The sequence below is a fragment of the Scyliorhinus torazame genome, chromosome 22 (assembly GCF_047496885.1).
Source record: "Scyliorhinus torazame isolate Kashiwa2021f chromosome 22, sScyTor2.1, whole genome shotgun sequence".
NCBI lineage: Eukaryota > Metazoa > Chordata > Chondrichthyes > Carcharhiniformes > Scyliorhinidae > Scyliorhinus > Scyliorhinus torazame.
The window spans coordinates 111,820,872-111,845,474 of NC_092728.1; the positions used below are offsets into that span (position 1 = coordinate 111,820,872).

Below are 24,603 nucleotides of genomic sequence, written 5' to 3' on the forward strand. Positions count from 1 at the left end.
CTGTCACTGTATAACACTGGGGTACAGTACTGGTGGGGACGGGTCTGTTCTAAATTTGGGGGATGCCTGTGTGGGATTTTGTCGGAATGTTTCTGCTGGGTTGTCTGTGCGGTGTTCACTTGTCACATTCGCCTCGGATTACGATGTTGGTCTGATTTTATTGTGGTCATGTCAGTGTGATATTCTCGGTGCTGGAGAGAGTTTCTAGTTCGGCTACTGGCAGTCCATTTGGAAGCGTGTTGTTTGAGTGGGTGTGAGGAATTACATTCTGAAGTTGTAAATGGCAGTATGGGAAACTGGTAGAGGTGAGAGTTTGGAGTTTACACTTGGCCTCTTTCACTGAGAGTCATTATTAAGTTGATGTGGAGAGTCCAGGAGAGACTGGCTGCCGAATCCCAGTGATGGTCTGCTGGGGAAAGTGTTGTTTTGACCTCTTGCTGGTAATTTGCGGACGATCTGGTGAACTAATGAGATTCTCTTGAAGGCTGAGTCAAAGATTCTTTTCTGGGAGGTGCTGTTAAAAGATTTCCAGTGATTGGATCACGATGCATTTTGATGGGTTCTTCCCTCCCTCTTTCCTTTGAGCTGCTGTGTTGTCAGACACGGACTTCCTCTAGCCAGCCAGGCAGTAAGTCCAGTGCGACTGGGCTGCATGTACGCCCCAGTGTTCCAGACACAGGACGGGGGTTCAGATTAAAACAGTCCTGATTTCTGTTAACAGAAAGGTGTTTTTATTTTGATTCCCCTTCATAAGCAATTATGTATTTTCCCTCAAAGCCTCATTTTTGGTATGATTTCATTTCTATTAACAACTCCACAGTCCGTGTTTGCGTGGGTCTCACCCCCACAACCCAAAGATGTGCAGGGTAGGTGGACTGGCCCCTTTAATTGGGAATAAAAAATTGTATACTCTCTAAATTCATTTTTTTAAACTCCACACTAAACTTGCGATAAAATCAGAGGGGTAGTTTATTTTATACATATTAAAAATGTGAGGGCGTGAGGTGGGGGGCAGATTGTCATTACTTAGTCAGAGGGATGAATGAATGAAAGAGATACAGGGCAAAGATCACGAAGAAGATTAGAATTCTTGTTTCACTAAGTCCAGAATGAAAGTCCAGCCATGTAGTCCTTCCCAGTGGTCAGCAATTTAAAGACTGATGCTGGACAATACACTTTTCAGTAGAGATGATTTCTACGATGAGAAGAGTACGGAGGGATGAATTAGTCTTGTAGGTCCTGCTGGACGGGGCTGCGGTCCGGCTGGACGGGGCTGCGGTCCGGCTGGACGGGGCTGCGGTCCGGCTGGACGGGGCTGCGGTCCGGCTGGACGGGGCTGCGGTCCGGCTGGACGGGGCTGCGGGGCTGCGGTCCCGCTGGACGGGGCTGCGGTCCGGCTGGACGGGGCTGCGGTCCTGCTGGACGGGGCTGCGGCCCTGCTGGACGGGGCTGCGGTCCGGCTGGACGGGGCTGCGGTCCGGCTGGACGGGGCTGCGGTCCGGCTGGACGGGGCTGCGGTGCTGCTGGACGGGGCTGCGGTCCGGCTGGACGGGGCTGCGGTCCTGCTGGACGGGGCTGCGGGGCTGCGGTCCTGCTGGACGGGGCTGCGGGGCTGCGGTCCGGCTGGACGGGGCTGCGGTCCGGCTGGACGGGGCTGCGGTCCTGCTGGACGGGGCTGCGGTCCGGCTGGACGGGGCTGCGGTCCTGCTGGACGGGGCTGCGGGGCTGCGGTCCTGCTGGACGGGGCTGCGGGGCTGCGGTCCTGCTGGACGGGGCTGCGGTGCTGCTGGACGGGGCTGCGGTCCTGCTGGACGGGGCTGCGGTCCAGCTGGACGGGGCTGCGGTCCTGCTGGACGGGGCTGCGGTGCTGCTGGACGGGGCTGCGGTGCTGCTGGACGGGGCTGCGGTCCAGCTGGACGATGCTGCGGTCCTGCTGGACGGGACTGCGGTGCTGCTGGACGGGGCTGCGGTCCTGCTGGACGGGACTGCGGTCCTGCTGGACGGGGCTGCGGTGCTGCTGGACGGGGCTGCGGTCCTGCTGGACGGGACTGCGGTCCAGCTGGACGATGCTGCGGTCCAGCTGGACGATGCTGCGGTGCTGCTGGACGGGGCTGCGGTCCTGCTGGACGGGGCTGCGGTCCTGCTGGACGGGGCTGCGGTCCTGCTGGACGGGGCTGCGGTGCTGCTGGACGGGGCTGCGGTGCTGCTGGACGGGGCTGCGGTCCTGCTGGACGGGGCTGCGGTGCTGCTGGACGGGGCTGCGGTGCTGCTGGACGGGGCTGCGGTGCTGCTGGACGGGGCTGCGGTGCTGCTGGACGGGGCTGCGGTCCAGCTGGACGGGGCTGCGGTCCTGCTGGACGGGGCTGCGGTGCTGCTGGACGGGGCTGCGGTGCTGCTGGACGGGGCTGCGGTCCAGCTGGACGATGCTGCGGTCCTGCTGGACGGGACTGCGGTCCTGCTGGATGGGACTGCGGTCCGGCTGGACGGGGCTGCGGTCCTGCTGGACGGGGCTGCGGTGCTGCTGGACGGGGCTGCGGTGCTGCTGGACGGGGCTGCGGTCCTGCTGGACGGGGCTGCGGTCCTGCTGGACGGGACTGCGGTCCTGCTGGACGGGACTGCGGTCCTGCTGGACGGGACTGCGGTCCTGCTGGACGGGGCTGCGGCCCTGCTGGACGGGGCTGCGGGGCTGCTGGACGGGGCTGCGGTCCTGCTGGACGGGACTGCGGTGCTGCTGGACGGGACTGCGGTCCTGCTGGACGGGACTGCGGTCCTGCTGGACGGGACTGCGGTCCTGCTGGACGGGACTGCGGTCCTGCTGGACGGGGCTGCGGCCCTGCTGGACGGGGCTGCGGGGCTGCTGGACGGGACTGCGGTCCGGCTGGACGGGACTGCGGTGCTGCTGGACGGGGCTGCGGTCCTGCTGGACGGGGCTGCGGTCCTGCTGGACGGGACTGCGGTCCTGCTGGACGGGACTGCGGTCCTGCTGGACGGGGCTGCGGCCCTGCTGGACGGGGCTGCGGGGCTGCGGTCCGGCTGGACGGGGCTGCGGTCCGGCTGGACGGGGCTGCGGTCCGGCTGGACGGGGCTGCGGTCCTGCTGGACGGGGCTGCGGTCCGGCTGGACGGGGCTGCGGGGCTGCGGTCCGGCTGGACGGGGCTGCGGTCCTGCTGGACGGGGCTGCGGTCCTGCTGGACGGGGCTGCGGTCCTGCTGGACGGGGCTGCGGTCCTGCTGGACGGGGCTGCGGTCCGGCTGGACGGGGCTGCGGTCCTGCTGGACGGGGCTGCGGTCCGGCTGGACGGGGCTGCGGGGCTGCGGTCCGGCTGGACGGGGCTGCGGTCCTGCTGGACGGGGCTGCGGGGCTGCGGTCCTGCTGGACGGGGCTGCGGTCCTGCTGGACGGGACTGCGGTCCGGCTGGACGGGGCTGCGGTCCTGCTGGACGGGGCTGCGGTCCGGCTGGACGGGGCTGCGGTCCGGCTGGACGGGGCTGCGGTCCGGCTGGACGGGGCTGCGGTCCTGCTGGACGGGGCTGCGGTCCTGCTGGACGGGGCTGCGGTCCGGCTGGACGGGGCTGCGGTCCGGCTGGACGGGGCTGCGGGGCTGCGGTCCGGCTGGACGGGGCTGCGGTCCTGCTGGACGGGGCTGCGGTCCTGCTGGACGGGGCTGCGGTCCGGCTGGACGGGGCTGCGGGGCTGCGGTCCGGCTGGACGGGGCTGCGGTCCTGCTGGACGGGGCTGCGGTCCGGCTGGACGGGGCTGCGGTCCGGCTGGACGGGGCTGCGGTCCGGCTGGACGGGGCTGCGGTCCTGCTGGACGGGGCTGCGGTCCGGCTGGACGGGGCTGCGGGGCTGCGGTCCGGCTGGACGGGGCTGCGGTCCTGCTGGACGGGGCTGCGGTCCTGCTGGACGGGGCTGCGGTCCGGCTGGACGGGGCTGCGGTCCGGCTGGACGGGGCTGCGGTCCGGCTGGACGGGGCTGCGGGGCTGCGGTCCGGCTGGACGGGGCTGCGGTCCTGCTGGACGGGGCTGCGGTCCTGCTGGACGGGGCTGCGGTCCGGCTGGACGGGGCTGCGGTCCGGCTGGACGGGGCTGCGGTCCTGCTGGACGGGGCTGCGGTCCTGCTGGACGGGGCTGCGGTCCTGCTGGACGGGGCTGCGGTCCTGCTGGACGGGGCTGCGGTCCGGCTGGACGGGGCTGCGGTCCGGCTGGACGGGGCTGCGGGGCTGCGGTCCTGCTGGACGGGGCTGCGGTCCGGCTGGACGGGGCTGCGGTCCTGCTGGACGGGGCTGCGGGGCTGCGGTCCTGCTGGACGGGGCTGCGGTCCTGCTGGACGGGGCTGCGGTCCGGCTGGACGGGGCTGCGGTCCGGCTGGACGGGGCTGCGGTCCGGCTGGACGGGGCTGCGGTCCGGCTGGACGGGGCTGCGGTCCGGCTGGACGGGGCTGCGGTCCGGCTGGACGGGGCTGCGGTCCGGCTGGACGGGGCTGCGGTCCGGCTGGACGGGGCTGCGGTCCGGCTGGACGGGGCTGCGGTCCGGCTGGACGGGGCTGCGGTCCGGCTGGACGGGGCTGCGGTCCGGCTGGACGGGGCTGCGGTCCGGCTGGACGGGGCTGCGGTCCGGCTGGACGGGACTGCGGTCCGGCTGGACGGGGCTGCGGTCCGGCTGGACGGGGCTGCGGTCCGGCTGGACGGGGCTGCGGTCCGGCTGGACGGGGCTGCGGTCCGGCTGGACGGGGCTGCGGTCCGGCTGGACGGGGCTGCGGTCCGGCTGGACGGGGCTGCGGTCCGGCTGGACGGGGCTGCGGTCCGGCTGGACGGGGCTGCGGTCCGGCTGGACGGGGCTGCGGTCCGGCTGGACGGGGCTGCGGTCCGGCTGGACGGGGCTGCGGTCCGGCTGGACGGGGCTGCGGTCCGGCTGGACGGGGCTGCGGTCCGGCTGGACGGGGCTGCGGTCCGGCTGGACGGGGCTGCGGTCCGGCTGGACGGGGCTGCGGTCCGGCTGGACGGGGCTGCGGTCCGGCTGGACGGGGCTGCGGTCCGGCTGGACGGGGCTGCGGTCCGGCTGGACGGGGCTGCGGTCCGGCTGGACGGGGCTGCGGTCCGGCTGGACGGGGCTGCGGTCCGGCTGGACGGGGCTGCGGTCCGGCTGGACGGGGCTGCGGTCCGGCTGGACGGGGCTGCGGTCCGGCTGGACGGGGCTGCGGTCCGGCTGGACGGGGCTGCGGTCCGGCTGGACGGGGCTGCGGTCCGGCTGGACGGGGCTGCGGTCCGGCTGGACGGGGCTGCGGTCCGGCTGGACGGGGCTGCGGTCCTGCTGGACGGGGCTGCGGTCCTGCTGGACGGGGCTGCGGTGCTGCTGGACGATGCTGCGGTCCTGCTGGACGGGGCTGCGGTCCTGCTGGACGGGGCTGCGGTCCTGCTGGACGGGGCTGCGGTGCTGCTGGACGGGGCTGCGGTGCTGCTGGACGGGGCTGCGGTGCTGCTGGACGGGGCTGCGGGGCTGCGGTCCGGCTGGACGGGGCTGCGGTGCTGCTGGACGGGGCTGCGGTCCAGCTGGACGATGCTGCGGTCCTGCTGGATGGGACTGCGGTGCTGCTGGACGGGGCTGCGGTCCTGCTGGACGGGACTGCGGTGCTGCTGGACGGGGCTGCGGTCCTGCTGGACGGGACTGCGGTCCAGCTGGACGATGCTGCGGTGCTGCTGGACGGGGCTGCGGTGCTGCTGGACGGGGCTGCGGTGCTGCTGGACGGGGCTGCGGGGCTGCGGTCCGGCTGGACGGGGCTGCGGTGCTGCTGGACGGGGCTGCGGTGCTGCTGGACGGGGCTGCGGTCCTGCTGGACGGGGCTGCGGTGCTGCTGGACGGGGCTGCGGTGCTGCTGGACGGGGCTGCGGGGCTGCGGTCCGGCTGGACGGGGCTGCGGTGCTGCTGGACGGGGCTGCGGTGCTGCTGGACGGGGCTGCGGTCCTGCTGGACGGGGCTGCGGTGCTGCTGGACGGGGCTGCGGTGCTGCTGGACGGGGCTGCGGTCCGGCTGGACGGGGCTGCGGTCCTGCTGGACGGGACTGCGGTCCTGCTGGACGGGGCTGCGGGGCTGCGGTCCGGCTGGACGGGGCTGCGGTCCGGCTGGACGGGGCTGCGGTCCGGCTGGACGGGGCTGCGGTCCGGCTGGACGGGGCTGCGGTCCGGCTGGACGGGGCTGCGGTCCGGCTGGACGGGGCTGCGGTCCGGCTGGACGGGGCTGCGGTCCGGCTGGACGGGGCTGCGGTCCGGCTGGACGGGGCTGCGGTCCTGCTGGACGGGGCTGCGGTCCGGCTGGACGGGGCTGCGGGGCTGCGGTCCGGCTGGACGGGGCTGCGGTCCTGCTGGACGGGGCTGCGGTCCTGCTGGACGGGGCTGCGGTCCGGCTGGACGGGGCTGCGGTCCTGCTGGACGGGGCTGCGGTCCGGCTGGACGGGGCTGCGGGGCTGCGGTCCGGCTGGACGGGGCTGCGGTCCTGCTGGACGGGGCTGCGGGGCTGCGGTCCTGCTGGACGGGGCTGCGGTCCTGCTGGACGGGGCTGCGGTCCTGCTGGACGGGGCTGCGGTCCTGCTGGACGGGGCTGCGGTCCGGCTGGACGGGGCTGCGGTCCGGCTGGACGGGGCTGCGGTCCGGCTGGACGGGGCTGCGGTCCGGCTGGACGGGGCTGCGGTCCGGCTGGACGGGGCTGCGGTCCGGCTGGACGGGGCTGCGGTCCGGCTGGACGGGGCTGCGGTCCGGCTGGACGGGGCTGCGGTCCGGCTGGACGGGGCTGCGGTCCGGCTGGACGGGGCTGCGGTCCGGCTGGACGGGGCTGCGGTCCGGCTGGACGGGGCTGCGGTCCGGCTGGACGGGGCTGCGGTCCGGCTGGACGGGGCTGCGGTCCGGCTGGACGGGGCTGCGGTCCGGCTGGACGGGGCTGCGGTCCGGCTGGACGGGGCTGCGGTCCGGCTGGACGGGGCTGCGGTCCGGCTGGACGGGGCTGCGGTCCGGCTGGACGGGGCTGCGGTCCGGCTGGACGGGGCTGCGGTCCGGCTGGACGGGGCTGCGGTCCGGCTGGACGGGGCTGCGGTCCGGCTGGACGGGGCTGCGGTCCGGCTGGACGGGGCTGCGGTCCGGCTGGACGGGGCTGCGGTCCGGCTGGACGGGGCTGCGGTCCGGCTGGACGGGGCTGCGGTCCGGCTGGACGGGGCTGCGGTCCGGCTGGACGGGGCTGCGGTCCGGCTGGACGGGGCTGCGGTCCGGCTGGACGGGGCTGCGGTCCGGCTGGACGGGGCTGCGGTCCGGCTGGACGGGGCTGCGGTCCGGCTGGACGGGGCTGCGGTCCGGCTGGACGGGGCTGCGGTCCGGCTGGACGGGGCTGCGGTCCGGCTGGACGGGGCTGCGGTCCGGCTGGACGGGGCTGCGGTCCGGCTGGACGGGGCTGCGGTCCGGCTGGACGGGGCTGCGGTCCGGCTGGACGGGGCTGCGGTCCGGCTGGACGGGGCTGCGGTCCGGCTGGACGGGGCTGCGGTCCGGCTGGACGGGGCTGCGGTCCGGCTGGACGGGGCTGCGGTCCGGCTGGACGGGGCTGCGGTCCGGCTGGACGGGGCTGCGGTCCGGCTGGACGGGGCTGCGGTCCGGCTGGACGGGGCTGCGGTCCGGCTGGACGGGGCTGCGGTCCGGCTGGACGGGGCTGCGGTCCTGCTGGACGGGGCTGCGGTGCTGCTGGACGGGGCTGCGGTCCTGCTGGACGGGGCTGCGGTCCTGCTGGACGGGGCTGCGGTCCTGCTGGACGGGGCTGCGGTCCTGCTGGACGGGGCTGCGGTCCTGCTGGACGGGGCTGCGGTCCTGCTGGACGGGGCTGCGGTGCTGCTGGACGGGGCTGCGGTCCTGCTGGACGGGGCTGCGGTGCTGCTGGACGGGGCTGCGGTGCTGCTGGACGGGACTGCGGTCCGGCTGGACGGGGCTGCGGTCCTGCTGGACGGGGCTGCGGTGCTGCTGGACGGGGCTGCGGTGCTGCTGGACGGGGCTGCGGTCCTGCTGGACGGGGCTGCGGTGCTGCTGGACGGGGCTGCGGTCCTGCTGGACGGGACTGCGGGGCTGCTGGACGGGGCTGCGGTGCTGCTGGACGGGGCTGCGGTGCTGCTGGACGGGGCTGCGGTCCGGCTGGACGGGGCTGCGGTCCTGCTGGACGGGGCTGCGGTCCTGCTGGACGGGGCTGCGGGGCTGCGGTCCGGCTGGACGGGGCTGCGGTCCGGCTGGACGGGGCTGCGGTCCGGCTGGACGGGGCTGCGGTCCGGCTGGACGGGGCTGCGGTCCGGCTGGACGGGGCTGCGGTCCGGCTGGACGGGGCTGCGGTCCGGCTGGACGGGGCTGCGGTCCGGCTGGACGGGGCTGCGGTCCGGCTGGACGGGGCTGCGGTCCGGCTGGACGGGGCTGCGGTCCGGCTGGACGGGGCTGCGGTCCTGCTGGACGGGGCTGCGGTCCGGCTGGACGGGGCTGCGGGGCTGCGGTCCTGCTGGACGGGGCTGCGGTCCTGCTGGACGGGGCTGCGGTCCGGCTGGACGGGGCTGCGGTCCTGCTGGACGGGGCTGCGGTCCGGCTGGACGGGGCTGCGGGGCTGCGGTCCGGCTGGACGGGGCTGCGGTCCTGCTGGACGGGGCTGCGGGGCTGCGGTCCTGCTGGACGGGGCTGCGGTCCGGCTGGACGGGGCTGCGGTCCGGCTGGACGGGGCTGCGGTCCGGCTGGACGGGGCTGCGGTCCGGCTGGACGGGGCTGCGGTCCGGCTGGACGGGGCTGCGGTCCGGCTGGACGGGGCTGCGGTCCGGCTGGACGGGGCTGCGGTCCGGCTGGACGGGGCTGCGGTCCGGCTGGACGGGGCTGCGGTCCGGCTGGACGGGGCTGCGGTCCGGCTGGACGGGGCTGCGGTCCGGCTGGACGGGGCTGCGGTCCGGCTGGACGGGGCTGCGGTCCGGCTGGACGGGGCTGCGGTCCGGCTGGACGGGGCTGCGGTCCGGCTGGACGGGGCTGCGGTCCGGCTGGACGGGGCTGCGGTCCGGCTGGACGGGGCTGCGGTCCGGCTGGACGGGGCTGCGGTCCGGCTGGACGGGGCTGCGGTCCGGCTGGACGGGGCTGCGGTCCGGCTGGACGGGGCTGCGGTCCGGCTGGACGGGGCTGCGGTCCGGCTGGACGGGGCTGCGGTCCGGCTGGACGGGGCTGCGGTCCGGCTGGACGGGGCTGCGGTCCGGCTGGACGGGGCTGCGGTCCGGCTGGACGGGGCTGCGGTCCGGCTGGACGGGGCTGCGGTCCGGCTGGACGGGGCTGCGGTCCGGCTGGACGGGGCTGCGGTCCGGCTGGACGGGGCTGCGGTCCGGCTGGACGGGGCTGCGGTCCGGCTGGACGGGGCTGCGGTCCGGCTGGACGGGGCTGCGGTCCGGCTGGACGGGGCTGCGGTCCGGCTGGACGGGGCTGCGGTCCGGCTGGACGGGGCTGCGGTCCGGCTGGACGGGGCTGCGGTCCGGCTGGACGGGGCTGCGGTCCGGCTGGACGGGGCTGCGGTCCGGCTGGACGGGGCTGCGGTCCGGCTGGACGGGGCTGCGGTCCGGCTGGACGGGGCTGCGGTCCGGCTGGACGGGGCTGCGGTCCGGCTGGACGGGGCTGCGGTCCGGCTGGACGGGGCTGCGGTCCTGCTGGACGGGGCTGCGGTGCTGCTGGACGGGGCTGCGGTCCTGCTGGACGGGGCTGCGGTCCTGCTGGACGGGGCTGCGGTCCTGCTGGACGGGGCTGCGGTCCTGCTGGACGGGGCTGCGGTCCTGCTGGACGGGGCTGCGGTCCTGCTGGACGGGGCTGCGGTCCTGCTGGACGGGGCTGCGGTGCTGCTGGACGGGGCTGCGGTCCTGCTGGACGGGGCTGCGGTGCTGCTGGACGGGGCTGCGGTGCTGCTGGACGGGACTGCGGTCCGGCTGGACGGGGCTGCGGTCCTGCTGGACGGGGCTGCGGTGCTGCTGGACGGGGCTGCGGTGCTGCTGGACGGGGCTGCGGTCCTGCTGGACGGGGCTGCGGTGCTGCTGGACGGGGCTGCGGTGCTGCTGGACGGGGCTGCGGTCCTGCTGGACGGGACTGCGGGGCTGCTGGACGGGGCTGCGGTGCTGCTGGACGGGGCTGCGGTGCTGCTGGACGGGGCTGCGGTCCGGCTGGACGGGGCTGCGGTCCTGCTGGACGGGACTGCGGTCCTGCTGGACGGGGCTGCGGGGCTGCGGTCCGGCTGGACGGGGCTGCGGTCCGGCTGGACGGGGCTGCGGTCCGGCTGGACGGGGCTGCGGTCCGGCTGGACGGGGCTGCGGTCCGGCTGGACGGGGCTGCGGTCCGGCTGGACGGGGCTGCGGTCCGGCTGGACGGGGCTGCGGTCCGGCTGGACGGGGCTGCGGTCCGGCTGGACGGGGCTGCGGTCCGGCTGGACGGGGCTGCGGTCCGGCTGGACGGGGCTGCGGTCCTGCTGGACGGGGCTGCGGTCCGGCTGGACGGGGCTGCGGGGCTGCGGTCCTGCTGGACGGGGCTGCGGTCCTGCTGGACGGGGCTGCGGTCCGGCTGGACGGGGCTGCGGTCCTGCTGGACGGGGCTGCGGTCCGGCTGGACGGGGCTGCGGGGCTGCGGTCCGGCTGGACGGGGCTGCGGTCCTGCTGGACGGGGCTGCGGGGCTGCGGTCCTGCTGGACGGGGCTGCGGTCCGGCTGGACGGGGCTGCGGTCCGGCTGGACGGGGCTGCGGTCCGGCTGGACGGGGCTGCGGTCCGGCTGGACGGGGCTGCGGTCCGGCTGGACGGGGCTGCGGTCCGGCTGGACGGGGCTGCGGTCCGGCTGGACGGGGCTGCGGTCCGGCTGGACGGGGCTGCGGTCCGGCTGGACGGGGCTGCGGTCCGGCTGGACGGGGCTGCGGTCCGGCTGGACGGGGCTGCGGTCCGGCTGGACGGGGCTGCGGTCCGGCTGGACGGGGCTGCGGTCCGGCTGGACGGGGCTGCGGTCCGGCTGGACGGGGCTGCGGTCCGGCTGGACGGGGCTGCGGTCCGGCTGGACGGGGCTGCGGTCCGGCTGGACGGGGCTGCGGTCCGGCTGGACGGGGCTGCGGTCCGGCTGGACGGGGCTGCGGTCCGGCTGGACGGGGCTGCGGTCCGGCTGGACGGGGCTGCGGTCCGGCTGGACGGGGCTGCGGTCCGGCTGGACGGGGCTGCGGTCCGGCTGGACGGGGCTGCGGTCCGGCTGGACGGGGCTGCGGTCCGGCTGGACGGGGCTGCGGTCCGGCTGGACGGGGCTGCGGTCCGGCTGGACGGGGCTGCGGTCCGGCTGGACGGGGCTGCGGTCCGGCTGGACGGGGCTGCGGTCCGGCTGGACGGGGCTGCGGTCCGGCTGGACGGGGCTGCGGTCCGGCTGGACGGGGCTGCGGTCCGGCTGGACGGGGCTGCGGTCCGGCTGGACGGGGCTGCGGTCCGGCTGGACGGGGCTGCGGTCCGGCTGGACGGGGCTGCGGTCCGGCTGGACGGGGCTGCGGTCCGGCTGGACGGGGCTGCGGTCCGGCTGGACGGGGCTGCGGTTCTGTTGCTGCTGGGTTGATGGACGACTGTAGACTTTGCCTTTCTGGTTTGACCAGTTCGGGTTGAATGTCACAATATTTTGAGGCCATTCGGCCCATCGAGTCTGCTCCGCCATTCTATCTGGATTGTGAAATCAGCCAGAGCCTCTCCTCCCTGGAGCACATGACCTCGGAACGGGAGTCGGCAATTTAGCCTCCCGAGCCTCACACCTTCAATGTGATCAAGGCTGATCCCATCCCGGCCTTAACTCCACCGTCCTGCCCATTCTCCAGAACCCTTCAACCCATTACCAATTAAAAATCTGTCTAACTCCTCCTTAAATTTACTCACTGTCCCTGAATCCACTACACTCTGGGGACGCAAATTCCACACATTCACTACCTTTTGGGAGAAATAGTTTCTCCTCAAATCTGATTTAAATTTTCTACTTATCCTGAGATTATGACCTCTGGTTTTAGAATGCCCCAAAGAGGCAGCATCAGCTCCACGTCTACTTTATCCAGACCTTTTAGCATCGTGTACACCTCAATCTGATCTCCCCTCATTCTTCTAAACGCTCGAGAGTATCGGCCTAGACTGTTCAATCTCTCCTGGTACGACAAACCCCTCATCTCCGAAATCAATCTAATGAACCTTCTCTGAACTGCCTCCAATGTCACTCCATCTTTCCTCAAATAACGGGACCAAATCTGCGCACAATACTCCAGGTGCGGTCTTACATTTTGGATCCGAATTGCCACATTAGCCTGGATGCCGCCTTTATCAGTTCCCATGTGGGACCTTGTCAAAGGCTTTGCTGAAATCCATATTAGCTACATCAACTACTGTACCCTCATCTAATTTCTTTTTAATATCATGGTTTCAAAGAACGAAAGACACTTTGGCGACAGAAGGTGCAATTAAGATGTCATAAAAGTGAGAACATCGTTAGTTCAAACCATGCTTTGTTTAAAAGAAGAGGACTAATGAGATTTTGTTCTGACTTCTGGGGAGTAGGTAATTAGAGACATTGGCCGTGATTTAACCATCGTGGTGCACTCAGCACGGACCTGGTTAGACAGCAAGAATGGCCAAAATCGAGATACGTGCCGGGCGTGAATCAGCTTGCCAACTACTGGCCTGCTCCTGACCGTGAGTTCCGGATCTCGTCCAAATGTACCAAGCATATCATTGACCCAAATTTGCATTAATTTCCATCTCATTAGTGAGGTTGAAGTTGAATGTAACGGGCTCCTGGAAGTTAACCGCTCCCCAGTGAGCAATCATGTGGGCGTCGGTTTGTACCCCTTTTAAAAAATGTGACGCTGGCGCAATGGCTGCTGAGGGGAACGGAGGGGGCGAGGAGGAGGTGAGGAACCATTTCCATTTTCGGGCGTGTAGCTCACGGGAAGTGGAGCTGCTGCCCAGTTATTGGGGGACCCCTCATGGGGAGGTTGGGTTTGGTCGGGGGAACTGAAGCGTTCCAGGTCGGGGGCTGACTCTGGGCTGGCGGGGTGTTGTCTGTGAGGCCTTCAAGCCATCTTTAAATATTGTGGATATGCAAAACAGGGGCAACTACAGCTGCTTCCTGTCTGTCCGACCAAACGCTTCCAGGACACAGCCCTGTGCTGGGTTCTATGCTGAAGGTCACTTTAACTCCCTTTGACTGTGAGCAGCCTCTAGCTTCACAGCTGAAGGCTGTTGCTAATAAGGAATTGGCTGTGTTAGTTGTGAGAGCACTTCCCAGCTGCAGGTTGTGTTTGCTGCTTGCTCCTGCTGGTGGCTGCTGGTGCCTGGAGACTGGTGGGTGCTGATGCCTGGAGGCTGCTGTTGCTGTTTCCTTCCTGCTCTGTAGCCGGAAAGAAGGACAATTCTTTCTAAGATGCCTGGGTCCTGGAACGCCGCACTCAGGGAGACGTATGAGTCCAGAGGGCAATCCGGTTTGAAGCAGGCAGACGCTGCGGGACCTGGTGCGCGACATTGATCCAAATGGGCCACCTGATGACGCCGTTGAATAAATGCTTGTGCAGATTGCTGCTGCTTTTGTTGTTGGTGTGGTGAGTGCTGCGTGTAACTGGCATGTCATCGTGGGTTAAACACGCTGGAAGTCACGGATATTCGACTGGACCCTGAGTGCCGGTGGAATATGTGGATGCCGGGATTAGGTTGCGGTGAGATTGGGCCGTGTGGGAGGGGCCGGCACAGTTGCGGCTCCTGGACGGAGAATGGCTCTGATACGGGGAACAAGTCACACATTGATGGACAGATCATTTCTATGACAAAGTTCTGGACATGATAACACATTCCCAGGCTTATCCTCGTTTCTGTTGAGGAATCTGCGAGGGGTGATACTGTGTGCTTGTTTTATTTGTGAAAATTAACTGATAGAGCTTTGTATTGGTACCAATATGGAACGGTGACGTTTCTGTGTACTTTAGTGTGATATGTGGAATGTTACGTAGTTCATTTTCTAATCTTCGTCAATGTTGACCGTTTTTGCCAATAAAATATTACTCAAGTGGCTTCTCCTGGGTGCAGGTCACAGACAATGATTATTACATCACATTTCAATCAAACTTTGAAGTCTGAACACTTTGTTTGAACTCCAGCATCGTCAGCATCATAGAGGCAGCAGCCATCAATCAAACACCCAGAGCTGGGCTGAGCACTGGGGATATCCTCGAGACTATGGGGTGAGTGTGTGACTCGGGAGGGCACTTTAGCACCGTCTCCGTAATGTTCCCTGCGGGGGTCTGGGTCTCGGGGCTCCTGCTGTGGCCGGGGTGAGTGTGCAGAGCGAGGTTTCCCAGCACTGTCAACTCGCTGGGTGACACTCTGAGAGAAGGTGGGACATGTAAGGGTGGGGGAAGCTTGGGATTTGAGGATCCCGGGGTGGAAACCCGAACTGATCGTCAGTCTCCCTCCTTCGCCAATTCCTTACAGATACCAGAATGGGCGGTGGTGTTGGTCCCGCAGAGGAGGCCCTCGTGGTGCTGGTGGCAGCCCAGGTGGCCAGACGCCGGAGAAGGCAGCAGCGTTGACCATGTGCAGGGGGCCCCCGCAGACCCGGCCGTCCATCAGGCCAAGATGGAACCCAGAGCGGGGGCGATGGCCCACGTGTCCAAGTGTTGTTGCTCTTTTGAGGAGATGACGGACAGCATGTGCTGCACTGGTGCCATGTCCTCGTGAATTGCCACCCCGTGGACGAGTAGGAGGAGGACACCCAGTCCCGGTGGCCGTGAAGGTCAACACGACCCTGAACAGTTTTGCCACAGGGTCATTCCAGGGCTCCAGCAGGGACGTGTGCGGCGTCCCCAAGCTACAGCCCACAAATACATCCGTGCGGTCATGGCAGGGCAACTGACTACATAAACTTTGAGCTGGACCCAGCCCACCAAGATGCCCGGACTGCAGGATTTTTCACTCTCGCAGGGAAGCCCCAGATCCAGGGGGTAATTGACGGCCTTGTGCACACCGGGTCATCAGGGAGTGCCCTGCATTAACAGGAAGGGGTTCCACTCCCTGAATGTTGACTTTGTGTGTGACCACCACCTCCGGATCACACACGTGTATGCGCACTTCCCAGAGAGTGTGCATGACAGCTATACCCTGGGACACACTCAGATCCCGAGCATCTTCGAGGACAACCCCAGGATAACGGGTTGGTTCTTTGGGGGAGAAGAGATACCCCCTGAGGTTCTGGTCGATACCAGTACGGAGGCTGGAGACCGAGGCGGAGACCTGATATAAAGAGGCCCTTGTCACCCGTGCTGTCATTGAGCGGTGCATGGACTGCTGCAGATGCGGTTCCGATGCCTGGACCACTCTGGTGGCGCCTGCAGTACAGTCCCCAGAGGGTCTCCTGCTTTCAGGTGGTCTGTTGTGCCCTCCACAATCTGGCCCGAGAACAGGGTGACTTGCTAGAGGAGGGGGAGGGACATGCGGCCTTGTCTGTGGACCAGGACGAGCCCAGGGAGGGGCTGCTGGAGGGGTCAGTGGATGGGGGCCCATGGGCCCTCATCCTCCCCGCTTCTCATAGGATGAGGCTTTGCCCATCGGCTAACCCCCCTTCTCTCTCCCCCTCCCCCGCCACCCCCCCTTTCCCCTGTTTAAAAAAAATAATAAATTCGCCAAGATGATATATATATTTAAAAATAAATATAGGGAGTGAGGTCTTCTCTCCGGACATGAGCCTGAGCGTGTTGGTACGTACTCCACAGTGAGGGGTGCTAGTTCTGCCACACCCTGTTCTGGTGGAGTTTACAACCCCCCCCCCCCCCCTCACTCCGGCAGGGGAATGGACGGCTGCTAATGGACAAAGTTGTGGGTGACGGTCGGAGGGGAGGCCGCAGGTCAGTGGGTTCATCTGGAGGTCACAGACTATCTTTGGGCATGAAGGAGCGACCGAGTTCTGCGGTGTTTGTATCTTCGACACTGGAACTGAACCTCGGCACTGGCTGTACTCGCCCCCCCCCCCCCCTCGGCACTGGCTGTCCCCCCCCTCGGCACTGGCTGTCCCCTCCCTCGGCACTGGCTGTCCCCTCCCTCGGCACTGGCTGTCCCCTCCCTCGGCACTGGCTGTCCCCTCCCTCGGCACTGGCTGTCCCCTCCCTCGGCACTGGCTGTCCCCTCCCTCGGCACTGGCTGTCCCCTCCCTCGGCACTGGCTGTCCCCTCCCTCGGCACTGGCTGTCCCCTCCCTCGGCACTGGCTGTCCCCTCCCTCGGCACTGGCTGTCCCCTCCCTCGGCACTGGCTGTCCCCTCCCTCGGCACTGGCTGTCCCCTCCCTCGGCACTGGCTGTCCCCTCCCTCGGCACTGGCTGTCCCCTCCCTCGGCACTGGCTGTCCCCTCCCTCGGCACTGGCTGTCCCCTCCCTCGGCACTGGCTGTCCCCTCCCTCGGCACTGGCTGTCCCCTCCCTCGGCACTGGCTGTCCCCTCCCTCGGCACTGGCTGTCCCCTCCCTCGGCACTGGCTGTCCCCTCCCTCGGCACTGGCTGTCCCCTCCCTCGGCACTGGCTGTCCCCTCCCTCGGCACTGGCTGTCCCCTCCCTCGGCACTGGCTGTCCCCTCCCTCGGCACTGGCTGTCCCCTCCCTCGGCTCTGGCTGTACTCGCCCTCCTCTCCCTCGGCACTGGCCCTCCTCTCCCTCGGCACTGGCCCTCCCCTCCCTCGGCACTGGCCCTCCCCTCCCTCGGCACTGGCCCTCCCCTCCCTCGGCACTGGCCCTCCCCTCCCTCGGCACTGGCCCTCCCCTCCCTCGGCACTGGCCCTCCCCTCCCTCGGCACTGGCCGTCCCCTCCCTCGGCACTGGCCGTCCCCTCCCTCGGCACTGGCCGTCCCCTCCCTCGGCACTGGCCGTCCCCTCCCTCGGCACTGGCTGTCCCCTCCCTCGGCACTGGCTGTCCCCTCCCTCGGCACTGGCTGTCCCCTCCCTCGGCACTGGCTGTCCCCTCCCTCGGCACTGGCTGTCCCCTCCCTCGGCACTGGCTGTACTCTCCCTCGGCACTGGCTGTACTCGCCCCCCCTCCCTCGGCACTGGCTGTACTCTCCCTCGGCACTGGCTGTACTCGCCCCCCCCTCTCTCGGCACTGGCTGTCCCCTCCCTCGGCACTGGCTGTCCCCTCCCTCGGCACTGGCTGTCCCCTCCCTCGGCACTGGCTGTCCCCTCCCTCGGCACTGGCTGTCCCCTCCCTCGGCACTGGCTGTCCCCTCCCTCGGCACTGGCTGCCCCCTCCCTCGGCACTGGCTGCCCCCTCCCTCGGCACTGGCTGCCCCCTCCCTCGGCACTGGCTGCCCCCTCCCTCGGCACTGGCTGCCCCCTCCCTCGGCACTGGCTGTCCCCTCCCTCGGCACTGGCTGTCCCCTCCCTCGGCACTGGCTGTCCCCTCCCTCGGCACTGGCTGTCCCCTCCCTCGGCACTGGCTGTCCCCTCCCTCGGCACTGGCTGTCCCCTCCCTCGGCACTGGCTGTCCCCTCCCTCGGCACTGGCTGCCCCCTCCCTCGGCACTGGCTGCCCCCTCCCTCGGCACTGGCTGTACTCGCCTGGTGGGGCGGGTGAGGCGGTGTTATCATCACTGCAGATTCCCTTGAGAATAGATAATTTATCAAGAATTGTATTTAGTCATCTAGACGGGTCTGTCACTGTATAACACTGGGATACAGTACTGGTGGGGACGGGTCTGTCACTGTATAACACTGGGGTACAGTACTGGTGGGGACGGGTCTGTCACTGTATAACACTGGGGTACAGTACTGGTGGGGATGGGTCTGTCACTGTATAACACTGGGGTACAGTACTGGTGGGGATGGGTCTGTCACTGTATAACACTGGGGTACAGTATTGGTGGGGACGGGTCTGTCTCTGTATAACACTGGGGTACAGTACTGGTGGGGATGGGTCTGTCACTGTATAACACTGGGGTACAGTACTGGTGGGGATGGGTTGTCACTGTATAACACTGGGGTACAGTACTGGTGGGGACGGGCCTGTTACTGTATAACACTGGGATACAGCACGGGTGGGGATGGGTCTGTCACTGTATAACACTGGGGTACAGTACTGGTGGGGACGGGTCTGTCACTGTATAACACTGGGGTACAGTACTGGTGGGGACGGGCCTGTCACTGTATAACACTGGGGTACAGTACTGGTGAGGATGGGTTGTCACTGTATAACACTGGGATACAGTACTGGTGGGGACGGGCCTGTCACTGTATAACACTGGGATACAGTACTGGTGGGGACGGGTCTGTCACTGTAAAACACTGAGGTACAGTACTGGTGGGGACGGGTCTGTCACTGTATAACACTGGGGTACAGTACTGGTGGGGATGGGTCTGTCACTGTATAACATTGGGGTACAGTACTGGTGGGGACGGGTCTGTCACTGTATAACACTGGGGTACAGTACTGGTGGGGACGGGTCTGTCACTGTATAACACTGGGGTACAGTACTGGTGGGGACGGGTCTGTCACTGTATAACACTGGGGTACAGTACTGGTGGGGACGTGTCTGTCACTGTATAACACTGGAGTACAGTACTGGTGGGGACAGGTCTGTCACTGTATAACACTGGGGTACAGTACTGGTGGGGACGTGTCTGTCACTGTATAACACTGGGGTACAGTACTGGTGGGTATGGGTCTGTCACTATAACACTGGGGTACAGTACTGGTGGGGACGGGTCTGTCGCTGTATAACACTGGGGTACTGTACTGGTGGGTATGGGTCTGTCACTATAACACTGGGGTACAGTACTGGTGGGGACGGGTCTGTCACTGTATAACACTGGGGTACAGTACTGGTGGGTATGGGTCTGTCACTATAACACTGGGGTACAGAACTGGTGGGGATGGGTCTGTCGCTGTATAACACTGGGGTACAGTACTGGTGGGGATGGGTCTGTCACTGTATAACGCTGGGGTACAGTACTGGTGGGCACGGGTCTGTCACTGTATAACACTGGGGTACAGTACTGGTGGGGACGGGTCTGTCGCTGTATAACACTGGGGTACAGTACTGGTGGGGACGGGCCTGTCGCTGTATAACACTGGGGTACAGTACTGGTGGGACGGGTCTGTCACTGTATAACACTGGGGTACAGTACTGGTGGGGACGGGTCTGTCACTGTATAACACTGGGGTACAGTACTGGTGGGGACGGGCCTGTCGCTGTATAACACTGGGGTACAGTATACAGTCCTGGTGGGGCCTGCGTTTCTGCGCAATGACATTTCATTAGAACAAGTCACCAACGTGAAACATTATCTCTGTTTCTGTACACAGGGGATGGCCTGATGTGTATTTCCAGCATTTTTCTTTTGGTTTGTGGTGTTTCCTTCCTGGTTCCAGTAACACTGATCTTCCAGCATTGAACAGAATTTCACTTTTACTGAATAATATTGGGATATTTTGCCTGATTTTTTGCGCACTTTTCCCCATGCTGTGGGTTGTGGTGTGGAAACTGTAACCTGGTCACCTTCCTGGCAGCCCCCTTGTGTCCGTGACTGCTCCCAGTGTCCTATACGGCTGTCAACTGCCAATTTTCCCAGTTTTCATGGCTCCTCCCTCTCACTCACTATCCCCTGTTTGTGAGGGTGGGGGTGTGATTTACTGGAATAGTGCCGAGGATTTAGGTGAATGATCTGGAAGGCTCGGATCGCCGTTCTTAAAGCCAGGAATGATGAGGATAATGTCAGGAAGGATTGTGACAGAGGAAATGATGCCAAACCTCCCCACTGGCTGGAGTAACCGGAGTGCAGAATTAAAGAAATTGGGAAAAGGACCGAAAGCAAATATGAGATTTTGAACAAGTCCGTTGTTCTGACCTGGAATACACTGCCTGAAAGGGTGGGGAAAACAGATTCTCTGTGTTTTCAGATTGTGAGATTCTATAAACCTCACCCACTGTCGTTGCAGAGGCTTCGATAATGATCCAGGGCAGGAATATAAGTTAATTCTGCCCTGCGTTGGTCACTGGGCACTGAGGTTAGAGGCAGCTTCAACTGGGGAAACTGGGTGATGTTAGTGAATGTGCGCCCCTAAACTGGGCTGGAAACTGGCATTTTGCTGCACTGTGATGCTTGGCATCAACCTGCCAGCCCACGTACTGACTAACCCACGAGAGGACCCAAGGTCAGCCTGTAATTTTTTATTTCGGGGCCACTGGGAGCTCCTGCATTGGAAAGTAAAATTGGTGCATAATGTATTCTTTTAATATGATGAAATATGCAGCAGGTGGGTTAATGAGGTGGATTGGAATGCCGTGCAGGATTTGTGACACTCCTTGATAAATGTTGCATCAGTCTGGAGGAAACAGAAAAGGATAAATGGTTAAAGAGGAAATATATTGTGGATTATTTTAGTTTTTCAAAAAGTTGCCCCTCATAAAATCACTTCAGATGCCCCCTCGGTTCCTCAACTCTTCATTCTCCCGACACGGTTACTAACTTTCATTACGTCATAAACATTATTCTTCACCCAACTGGCCAGTCTCTGTGTGTGAGTCTAGATGCCGAGTGTTGGTGTCTTTCCCGGTGTATGGGTCGTGACAGCCCTATCTTTGGGGGGGGGAGGGGGGGTGGTGGCTGATTTTTTTTTTCCTTCTGTAACTCGGGCTGATGGTCCTGTCCGCACTCTGGTGTTGACCAGAGATTGCAACACGAACTGGACACGAGAGCTCAGGAGTCCGGATTGGTATTCCACCGGCAGCGCCTGTCTAACGTGAGCCACCGCTGGACGGCCTGGGCATCGAAAAAGCCAGTGAAGGGGATCATTGCCTGCTGAATGTGCTGTGTTTGAGTCCCAGCAGTGCAGGGATAATCAGAATTTACCCCTGCCCTCCAGGAGATGAGCATAGAGAGTGAATTTTGGGCCTATCCAAGCTGCCCCAGATCGATAGGATGACGTTGAGCAAGACACGCGCCCCTGACATTAGAGGGGAACCAAGGATAGTCAGGAAGTAGGTGAAATGCTGAGAATATTGCAGATGTCAAAGTGTTCAGTTTAACACCAAGGTTGAAAATTCCTTTTTTCTGTTTGGGGGGGGGGGGAGTTATTGAATCAAAGCACAGATTTTATTTCTGAGCAATGTGGAGATCTGCTCAGGCAGTGGTTGTGAGCATTCTATTTTGGGAATGCAATGCAGTTACATGATGACAGATTCTGAAAAAGCTGACACCCAGGCATAATCTGCCTAGGGGCCCGAAATGCAAAATGAGACAAACACATTCACTGACCTCTCTGTAGCTGCCTCAGTCAAACTGAAGAATCACAGTGGAAGAGTGTCACAGGCAGAATCGCTCAGGGTACAGAGTCCAGGCAAATAACCTTTAACATGACCGGTTACCAAATATGAGAAACACAATGGACAGCATTCCAGCAATGAGGGGACCTGCCCTGAGAGCTTCCCTAATTTACAATCCATTTGTCAAAGAACATGCTTATCACGTTTAAATTTGGCTTTTTGCCCAATAATCCAGGCTGAAACAGTCACAGGGTCAGTACTGAGGGAGAGCTGCACTGTCAGAGAGTCAGTACTGAGGGAGTGCCGCACTGTCAGAGGGTCAGTACTGAGGGAGCGCCGCACTGTCAGAGAGTCAGTACTGAGGGAGTGCCGCACTGTCACAGGGTCAGTACTGAGGGAGTGCCGCACTGTCAGAGGGTCAGTACTGAGGGAGTGCCGCACTGTCAGAGGGTCAGTACTGAGGGAGTGCCGCACTGTCAGAGAGTCAGTACTGAGGGAGTGCCGCACTGTCAGAGGGTCAGTACTGAGGGAGCGCCGCACTGTCAGAGAGTCAGTACTGAGGGAGTGCCGCACTGTCACAGGGTCAGTACGGAGGGAGTGCCGCACTGTCAGAGGGTCAGTACTGAGGGAGTGCCGCACTGTCAGAGGGTCAGTACTGAGGGAGTGCCGCACTGTCAGAGGGTCAGCACTGAGGGAGTGCTGCACTGTCACAGGGTCAGTACTGAGGGAGAGCTGCACTGTCAGAGGGTCAGTACTGAGGGAGTGCCGCACTGTCAGAGGGTCAGTACGGAGGGAGTGCCGCACTGTCAGAGGGTCAGTACTGAGGGAGTGCTGCACTGTCAGAGGGTCAGTACTGAGGGAGTGCCGCACTGTCAGAGGGTCAGTACTGAGGGAGTGCTGCACTGTCAGAGGGTCAGTACTGAGGGGGTGATATATTGATCGAGATGACCTTCTTTGAGAAGGTGACTGAACAGGTAGACGAGGGTAGAGCAGTTGATGTGGTGTATATGGATTTCAGCAAAGCGTTTGATAAGGTTCCCCACGGTAGGCTATTGCAAAAAATACGGAGGCTGGGGATTGAGGGTGATTTAGAGATGTGGATCAGAAATTGGCTAGCTGAAAGAAGACAGAGGGTGGTGGTTGATGGGAAATGTTCAGAATGGAGTACAGTCACAAGTGGAGTACCACAAGGATCTGTTCTGGGGCCGTTGCTGTTTGTCATTTTTATCAATGACCTAGAGGAAGGCGCAGAAGGGTGGGTGAGTAAATTTGCAGACGATACTAAAGTCGGTGGTGTTGTCGATAGTGTGGAAGGATGTAGCAGGTTACAGAGGGATATAGATAAGCTGCAGAGCTGGGCTGAGAGGTGGCAAATGGAGTTTAATGTAGAGAAGTGTGAGGTGATTCACTTTGGAAGGAATAACAGGAATGCGGAATATTTGGCTAATGGTAAAGTTCTTGAAAGTGTGGATGAGCAGAGGGATCTAGGTGTCCATGTACATAGATCCCTGAAAGTTGCCACCCAGGTTGATAGGGTTGTGAAGAAGGCCTATGGAGTGTTGGCCTTTATTGGTAGAGGGATTGAGTTCCGGAGTCGGGAGGTCATGTTGCAGCTGTACAGAACTCTGGTACGGCCGCATTTGGAGTATTGCGTACAGTTCTGGTCACCGCATTATAGGAAGGACGTGGAGGCTTTGGAGCGGGTGCAGAGGAGATTTACCAGGATGTTGCCTGGTATGGAGGGAAAATCTTATGAGGAAAGGCTGATGGACTTGAGGTTGTTTTCGTTGGAGAGAAGAAGGTTAAGAGGAGACTTAATAGAGGCATACAAAATGATCAGGGGGTTGGATAGGGTGGACAGTGAGAGCCTTCTCCCGCGGATGGATATGGCTGGCACGAGGGGACATAACTTTAAACTGAGGGGTAATAGATATAGGATAGAGGTCAGAGGTAGGTTCTTTACGCAAAGAGTAGTGAGGCCGTGGAATGCCCTACCTGCTACAGTAGTGAACTCGCCAACATTGAGGGCATTTAAAAGTTTATTGGATAAACATATGGATGATAATGGCATAGTGTAGGTTAGATGGCTTTTGTTTCGGTGCAACATCGTGGGCCGAAGGGCCTGTACTGCGCTGTATTGTTCTATGTTCTATGAGGTATTTTGATGGAAGGATCGACTGAGGCCGACTCTGTGCTCAGGTGAATTATTTAGTAAAAGTGCCTCAGTGTCTGGTGAAATTTCATTGCAACCAGTACATATTAATCTGTCAAAAAGCAAAATACTGCAGATGGTGGGAATCTGAAATAAAATACAGGAAATACTCAGCAGATCTGGCAGCGAGATTGGGGAGAGGAACAGAGTTAATGTTTGAGGTTAATGTTTCATCAAGCTTTCGAACCTTCCGAGTATTTCCAGCTTTCTTGGAGTTTATCTCTCTCTGTCTAATTTCGCTTTGCGAAAGCCTGCAAAAGATCTGGTGCTGCAGAGTAAATATACTTCACTGACTATGAAATGCTTTGTGATGTCCCAAGGCTTTCTACAATTAGGATTGAGTGATGAGCGATGACCCGTGTAAATTTCCGGAGCCCGTTCTATCTGCGCCCTCAGGTGAGACCGTGCCTTGGGAGTGGAGAGAAAGTGAGGAGGAATTTTGCCCCTTCCCCAGATCTCCCCTCCTGTGCCCAATACATCAATAACTGGCCGGTCCTGTCACTCTGCTGCTGTCACGGGCTAAGGAAACATTCTGAACCCGAACCTCACCATTCCTCCTTTCCCATTACTACCAAACTGCATCATCCTTGTCTCTGCTGGTGATTTAACAAGGATTTATTCAATCAGACTTCTTTCACTTTTGGCACAGTATTACTCGCCCAGGACGGTTTGTAACAGATCTCTGTGGATCTGACTTGAGCAGACAGTCTGTGTTACTGTAGTAAAGCCCGGCTCATGGCATGGGACCCAGACGGTTGCCAGACACGAGTTTGAGGGTGGGATAGGAGGCAGATGGTAAAGGAGAGAGAGAAACTGGGAGATAGAGAGGAAAACAGATACTGTACACAGAGAGATAACATTTGAAGCTGATTATCTCTGTCCTATTTTATAAAGGGTTTCCTTCTCCAACACCCTTTCATGTAACCTTTCCTTTTCCTCTTATTTCGTCATGCTTTGATATTAACTTTCCGTTTTTTTTTAATTCCGACCTTTCCTTGCTGAGTTTAGACTCTGACAATATCACAGTGCCACTGCCCTCCAGTGTTTTGTCTGTACTCAGCATCGCCTTCTGACTGTACCGCTGA

At 63.6% G+C, this 24,603-nt stretch overlaps 1 protein-coding gene across 1 annotated transcript in view; it reads left to right on the forward strand.

Annotated features, from left to right (window-relative positions):
* The window catches only part of LOC140398876 (guanine nucleotide exchange factor VAV2-like), a 400,989-nt gene that overhangs the window by 7,337 nt on the left and 369,049 nt on the right, over positions 1–24,603 (forward strand).